We start from the raw sequence: 8,628 nt of genomic DNA, 5'->3' as shown, positions 1-8,628 counted from the left end.
GCAAAAATAGGCACAAAGTTGGCCAGGGGTGTAGTACCCCCTTAAACTGGGTGTAGGTAAAATTGTATATCTATCAATTTAGTTTAACTTATTTTGTCTAACGTTTTAAGCAATAACTGATAGTTTCATGGAGTACACATTTTTTTTTACCACCGTTTCAACTGTGTAGCCATAAAACAATTATTTGGGACAATAACAGCGACCATGATCATGATCACAGTAGCGAGACTTATACCATAGCAACGAATGCATGTTGAAGGTCAATCAACGATGGCTTAATTAGATTCCATATTGATGCATATATTATATTCAAACCCGGGTAGTCAAGCCAACGTTTTAATCATATACCAGCTACTTTTGAGAAATATATGACATGTGTAGTATTACACGTACCTTAATGGTAAGACGAGGAATATAGAACATTTTGCTTGGAATATTGTTAATTTTTGAAACACAACACTTTTACTTTTTGAAGAAATTGGTAAGTATTTTTTCCTTATTGGAATTTTGTTATCATGAATTCGAACTTAGTCAAAAAAAAAAATGGTATATCACGTTTCAGCGATATGTCGTTTAACACTATTTTGCCTCATAGTCAAAAAGATAGGGACAATGCCATTTTGTTCACATGTCTGCCAAGTTTTGTTTTCCAACGATTGACAGATTTACGACAACAAAACCCAGCAAAATTGTGTGCCCATGAAGCTTGATCATTCATGCCTATACCCTTGTGTGTACGAAAATGCGTATAGTCGTGTTCACACAGTCGGATATAAGTGAGTTATTACCGGTAATAAGCGACTTATAACCGGAAAATAGTGACTTACTACCGGTATTAAGTGACTTAAATCCGATTGTGTGAACACGACTATAATAGTTATAACAATTATTGTGCAGTGCGCTATGGGGTGATTTATGAGTTAGCATCTAGTTTTCCTACATTAGTGGAACAAATGTTTTGGCATCCTTACACCTTTAAAGGATAAAACGAGAATGGTTCCATTTTTTCTTGCCCCTAAACATTCCACGAGGGGTCGAATGTCATAATGGGGCCAAAAGTTAATATTTCAAATTGTTCCTCACATTGTTAGGGGGGTTGTCGAGTGCAGATCCGTCGGAACACGCTTTTCAATACGGAATAAATGCTAACCTCATTATGACATCATCCAAGCAGCAATGTTCATTTCCCATTGAAAAAGCCAGACGACGGTGGACTACATTATTCAATGTGGCAACAGCCAAAAGCGTAAACAAAACAGACAATATGACGGCAACACTGCCTGCACGATGGACGCAATTATTTTTCCCGGAGCCAAGATCTGTTTTAGCTCTATTGGCCGGGTGGCCCCATTACAGAAAAAAAATGCACAAAATATATTTCCCAGTGCAATATATACATTTTCACATGAAAATAAATAATTTTAAATTCAAAGAAAAGAGAAGAAGAAAAATTTTTAATCATCGCCGGGGATGGGAATCGAACTCGGGACCCTTTGCGTGGGGGCGAGATCCGTAACCACTACACCACGTGAACTCGCTGATATACGTAGAGGAAATTTTCAGTATATATCGTAACATATCGTGCGTTATTCATACAAAAAAATCAAAAAAACAGTACTTACAATGAGGTTCACTGGCGAACCTCAACGGATTTAGACTGATAAAATAGTGCTTAATAACATACGTACAGTTTTGGAATAATTTGAGACATTTTTGTGTTTACGTGTAAAACCAATGACAACGTCTAAATTGAGCCAATCTTGGCCGGCCCCCCCTGGAAAAAGCGTTATCCGACGGATTTGCAGTCGACCATTCAGCTAGGAATAAAAAAAGTCAATTGTCATATTGCACTCGGGTGCTCAGTTCAGGAGTTATAGAGTAAATAAGGTCAAATGTCAAATATCTCATGCACAGAGTCAAATTTGCAAAATGCACCGATTCAATTGAAATATGTCTTAAATTAGGGTCTTTACAGGTTAACATCACTCCAGTGCGAACGTGCATGCTCGCGCCCAGCAAACACAAAACGTTTTCGATATCATTCGCAAAAGGTTATAAAAGGTTGCCAGAAAACGTTTAAATGTCGGGTTATATAAAGGGTACATTAATGGTATAAAACGTTTTCATAACATTAAAAAAACATTTGTTGGTAATTTACTGCACAGCAAACACAAATGTTTTACAGAAAAAAAATTAAATGTCGGGTTATATAAAGGGTATAAAAACGTTTTAATAACATTCCAAAAACATGTTTGAAAACTTGGTACAAATCATTCTAAACAGAATGTTATTTTGGGGTTGAAAAAATATTTTGCAAAAAATGTTTGCCCAAAATATTTACAATAACGTTTTTAAAATGTTTTCACGACCTTTATATAACCCGACATTTAAATGTTATTAAAACGTTTTGTAAAACATTTTAAGAACATTTCTGTGTTTGCTGGTGCAAATATTTTAACATAATGTTATATGTTAGTGTTCACAAAATATTTGGCCAAAAATGTTTGCAAAAAATAGTTTACAATGACATTTCGAAAACATTTTAAAAATATTGTTGTAGTGTGTTTTCATACAAAACGTTTTAAAACGATTTCATGACCTTTATATTAAAACGTTTTTACCTCAACCAAAACCCAAAATATAACTTATTTAAAACGTTTTAAAAACGTGTTCGTGTTTGCTGGGCGGTTGCAGGCGGCCGCAACCCGTTTTTTTAGTTTTGATCCTACGTGACCCAAGCGTATATCCAGACAATTGTGAACGTTTGTACAAACAATGAAAGAAGAAACCTAACAACCTTTTTGTATTCTTCATGGTGTACTTAATTTCACTATTTCATTACAGGTCATTGGTTACCTATTCGTTTGATACAATGAACAGCGACAAAGCACCCGCAAATAATCAGACCCAGCATTCTAATGCGAAGCGACTGGTCTTCTTGACTTTATTTTGCCTGGTCTCTCTGGCTTCCTTAATGTATACATCAGCGGTAAGAATACATACCAATAAAATGACATTATCTATTAAAAATTAAAAACTTTTCAGTTCATCGACACATCGACAATGTTCATAGACGCTAGTATGCTTGGAAATTGAATCCAAATTTTATTTGTAATATTAGGTATGTCACAGTGGCTGCACAATATTTCTGCCACACTGTGCATGCAAGCATAACAGTGAATTGAAAAGCGCGCGCTTCAAAGTTGACCAATTTTAGAAAACATGTCAAAAAATGAATTTCCTCACAATGCTTCATTTATCCAAAATGTTTGAATTTTTAATATATGGTGTGTGAAGACTTTCCGAGGCTACCATCGGGTCCGCAAAAATTAAATATTGTTTTGTTTAAGAGCTACTGCCTGTTTTTATGGATTTTTGAAGATCGCTCATAAATCAGTAAATATAGGCCTGATATAAAGGGACCTACCACCAGTTAGCTGAAATATTAATCTTTCTTAGCATGTAAATTATTTCCGTCGACAACGAATGACACACTTCCCTTGCCTTGAGTAAAACTAATTAAAAACAAAACATTATCAAAGAAATTTTTAGGGAGTATTTTTCCAAACCACAATAGCTCTAAGCCATTGTGTGTGCACAAGGCCATACTATTTTTGTATACGCGATACAGTAGAATGGCTGTTCTTTTTACCATTTGTCTTCCCGTGTTAATCCAGATAACAAAATGTTAATTTAAAGTCTGTTTGCAAATGAATTTTTATTTTTACTTTTCGGATTTAGCTTTGAGCAATGGTGACACATACCATGTTTACAGAAAAAAAATGAAAATTCTATTCCAGACATCGTCAAAATGTCAAACTTTGTATTTTTTGTATTATATTTAAGTAATTAACTGCAGTTTCTTTATTCAACATCATAACAGGTTTATACTTGACAAATTTATGGTTAATGGATAGACTTTCATTAAATATTGAAAAAACCCAAAACTACTCATGCCTAATTTACATAATAATATCATGAATACATAATTAGCTGTAATTAGCTAATTTGCATAATTAATTACTTTTTGTGTATTTTTTGTTATCAATTGAAATAACTTTGTATACATATGTGTGCAAAAAAACCCGCACCCTGATATCATGTACGGTTTTCTATTGGCATCAATTTTGCATATTAATTAGCTGAACTTAGTCATTTTTTCACCTTTAATTTGTCTGCAGATTGGCTGAAATAGCTAAAATAGTATATTTGGTTAATTTATTATAATTATTCAATGATAGATTTTTAAATTTTGTTTTCTTTAACGAAGTACGGAAAGATAGGCATTTTAAAACCTGTGATACTTAAATTAACGCTGCTTTTTCAAGCAAGGGTCCAAATAAACCTTCAAAATCTCGAAATGTGCCAATTTTGTCATTATAGCCATTTGTGGCAGGTTTTAATTTCATTTACGAGCATCTTAAAATTTACACTACGTCAGAATGCATTGACCGATTTCAATTCCGTTTTTTGATTTTTGATTCTTTAATAAAGCTCATTCATGTAGAAACATTAAATAACGTGTTTCTGCTGCGCTTATTTTGGGGGTGATATGCCTAGTAATATCACTAAGAAAATAACATTGAATCTCAAATCTTTATCATTTAAGTTTTTGATGCGAAGAGTTTCCTAAAGGCATTGAATCCATTTCGGATAGTCCTGGGAAAATCAACATTTTTTGAAATAAGGATTTGGGCTTCTTTGATTAAGTTATTGTGTGCCCATTGAAAGAGACCATATGTTGAGGCTTAAGAACCGGCTTCGTTTCATTCTTTTATTTCACTTTTTTTTCTAGGTATTTCTTTATATTAGGACATAATTGGCTTTAGTCGTTTTGGAAACAAACATATTTGACAAATTTTCAGAAAACCGTCTTACCAGTAAATGTTAAAGACAATGTCAAACCACACTAAAAACAAAAACAAAATAACACAACAACAACAACAACAAAAACCGCATGCATTTACCTCTTAAGGAATCAGATATTAACGTTTGCACAGCATTTTTTTGTATGAGCTGGGAATACACCAGACATATTTAAAAATTGCAATCTGAATACAGGGAATGTTCTTCTGATATCAAATACTTTTGATTTTTTTGAAACTCACGATATAATACAAATTTTATGACAAATTATTAAAATTTGATATTTTAAATGTTTTTGATATTTAACAGTCCTCGAAGTAAACGTTATAAATCTCATGATATGTACTTAAAGCGTATGTAGCTGGGATGAAAAGCCGACGATCAATTGAACATTTTGACCTTTCATGTTGAAGATATACATTTGTTTCCAAAAAAGATCTAATGGGGTGGGTGTGTGTGTGTGTGGGGGGGGTCGGGGGGGGGGTGTCCAGCTCAATCTCAACAAATAGTGGATTTAATCCCTTTGGTAACAAACGCGTCGTTCAGAAGGGTTGTAAATGACAAGCAATGATTACAACTTTCCTCATGTCTAGGCCTACTCTTAAAGATTGAATTCAAAGTCCTGCATGTATTCAGTTCCATTTATACACGCTGTTCAGTCACACAATACATCATATGCTCGTATTTATAAGCACAACACCAACGTGAAGTCCCTGTTCCAATGGTCCGTCATCAATAGCAACATGATCATGTAATGACAATTTGATTGCTACGGTCGTATGCAGAGTCTTGTTAACTCTAATTTTATACCACGTTTCTACCAAAAGTTCTAAATTGACAAAGATTAATACCAATTCCTCGAAAGCGCTCCCGGTAAGCGAAAATAAACAAGTAGTGTTGAAGTTTAATTTAATTTACTTTCATTTTATTACCACTACGTATGAATCTGCAATTCTATATTAATACCAATGTTTGAAAAAATTGGTGCGCTGAAAGCAACATAACTTTGCGTAGGAAGAAGGAGACTACCGAATAAGTATATAATGAAATTGTCGACGTGATTCATAAAGTGTATGTATTTATGTTTATGTGCAGGATCAATGTCAGTCATATTTTAATTTTCATTAAAGATTCAGATTTTGTTAACTTAAACAAACAGTGTGCTGTTGTTGTTATGCATTCGTGTGAGGACCGGGAAAAGGTGTATTTGGCCTTGTGTCTTTACGAAATAACTGTTTAAGTGTAAACTCATTTTTAACAGAAAATTCTATTTTGTAGATGTTGCAATGTTTTCAGTATGTGTATGAACACCTCTTTATTATGATACAGGGTGTCCCAGAATGATTTATAGCGTGTTTGAACAAAATATCAAAAATATATAGTCAACAGTGTATCTAATTTTAGTAAGTGCAATACAATGCCACACATGTCTCCTACTTATTCGTTGACTTTCATGGAAATAGCTTGACTCGTTTTGGCGTGACATTGCTATTACTGAAAATGGACGAAAACTTCATGTGTGTAATTTACAGTGCAAAGGCATCATAACACATGGATCCTTTATCGCCATCGTCCAGCCGCACTGTGCAATATATTGGAGAAATCCTACATTCTTTGATAGGAAATACAAGACATTTGGCACAGATGTAGAGCTTACAATGCTAAATAATTCTTGATATGAGATTAAGTGAAACATTTCAATATGACATCAGATATTAAGGTTGAAAAACATACTTTTCATGTGATATTGACCACAAACAACATTTATTTTCATTTTAGACTTTTTATAGTCTATATTTTCTTCATTTCAGCTTAATTTAGCAGTTGTCATGGTTGTGTGCAAATTCCTATTACTATTAGATACGTTGTAATAAAACATGATTTTAAACATTTGTATATTACTTTTCTCTGAGGGCTTGCAGCAAAATTGATATTTTATCTTCCTTGGTATGGGTTTGTGGCTAGTAGTCAGGTAAATGATGATGATATGATGATGATGATGATGACGACGACGACGACGACGACGACGACGACGACGACGATAATGATAATGATGACGATGACGACGATGATGATGATGATGATGATGATGATGATGATGATGAACAAATCAAATCAAATCAAAGATGATAATGATGACGATGACGATGATGATGATGATGATGATGATGATGATGATGATGATGATGATGATGATGATTAATACAAACGAAACAGAGGAACAAACATGCCTAGCATGTAATTCTATTTTTAACATGGAAAAATTTGACCTCTTATCTACTCGCAAACTGAGATTATGCATATCTTATCTCTTCAATAAACATTGTAAAAGTCGATTTGGCCTTGGCACGGGCCCTTGCTGTAAATATGTCACATGTTGTTCGGATTATAAAGACACAGTTTGTTGACCCTATAATGTTTGTGCACTCATAAATTGACCTCTGAGTGTATTGGGTATAAATGCATGTCCTTCTATAACAACAGGTTAACTTTCTTGTTGAATGGAGGCCTCGAGGTCACTGAACTGTGTATTTGGAGATGATGTATTTTTTGGGTCATAGCACACGTGTTAAGCAAAAACATATAATGTGACTGATACCATATAGAAACGTTCTCTTTGTTTAAACATTGCAAGTAACATGAGTGGCAAACATTAATGTTTCATATTAGCTTGAACCCCCCCCAAGCAATATTGGAGCCAATACTAGACCAATTGTCCGTTCCTGTCTCAGTATCAAAACAACATTCACTGGTGGGTGCGGGAGGGGGGTGAGAATCGCATACTAAATTAAATCCCTCATCACTGCCATCATCGTCACCATCACGACTCTAATAATCATCTGACATCAGTTGTATTATCCATCATCATCATCATCATCATCATCATCATCATCATCATCATCATCATCATCATCATCATCATCATCGTCATCGTCATCATTATCATCATCATCGTCGTCGTCGTCGTCGTCGTCATCATCATCATATCATCATCATTACCTGACTACTAGCCACAAACCCATACCAAGGAAAATAAAATATCAATTTTGCTGCAAGCCCTCAGAGAAAAGTAATATACAAATGTTTAAAATCATGTTTTATTACAACGTATCTAATAGTAATAGGAATTTGCACACAACCATGACAACTGCTAAATTAAGCTGAAATGAAGAAAATATAGACTATAAAAAGTCTAAAATGAAAATAAATGTTGTTATTACAGTTTGCATATCTGAAGTCAGCTGATAATACATACTAAGCTAGCTGAATATTAAACATGTTTTCATACTTATCAAAAGGCTTATCACACCAAGCCCTAGTATTTCATACTTATAGCAGAAGACATCATTGACCAAACACATTGTAAAATATTATTTCGATCAACAAAAATCTGAAATTTATTCTGTAGAAGTAAATACTAAGGAAAAATAAAATATCGGGATCAAAATAAAAAAAGGTAGCATGTAGTATTCGAACCCGTGCGGTTAACTTTTCCGTTTAATTGGTACGCGCTCTACCAATTGAGCTATTTTAAATCTCAGAAAGAAAGAAAGAAAGAAAGAAAGAAAGAAAGAAAGAAAGAAAGAAAGAAAGAAAGAAAGAAAGAAAGAGAAGTTGAGGTAAAAAAGCTTTTAAACATATCGTACAGAAGAGGATAGGAAAAGTAATATTATTAAAAGATAGCGCTACAGAAGATTCGAACTAATGGCTATCATTATAACCTCTAGTTCACAAGTCACAGCCTCTACCGCTGCAACACGA

At 33.9% G+C, this 8,628-nt stretch overlaps 1 protein-coding gene across 1 annotated transcript in view; it reads left to right on the top strand.

The window, feature by feature from the left end:
- Positions 1-291: 291 nt before the first annotated feature.
- The window catches only part of LOC140163181 (NXPE family member 4-like), a 74,670-nt gene continuing 66,333 nt past the window's right edge, over positions 292-8,628 (top strand). The window contains exons 1-2 of the mRNA XM_072186566.1: positions 292-481; positions 2,845-2,989. The gene's annotated coding sequence lies outside the window, so the exon portion shown is untranslated. The remainder of the gene's footprint in view (positions 482-2,844; positions 2,990-8,628) is intronic.

Source organism: Amphiura filiformis, chromosome 10 (genome assembly GCF_039555335.1).
Source record: "Amphiura filiformis chromosome 10, Afil_fr2py, whole genome shotgun sequence".
NCBI lineage: Eukaryota > Metazoa > Echinodermata > Ophiuroidea > Amphilepidida > Amphiuridae > Amphiura > Amphiura filiformis.
The sequence above is the reverse complement of the archived record's forward strand: the minus strand, read 5'-3'. Positions and strand labels throughout refer to the sequence as shown.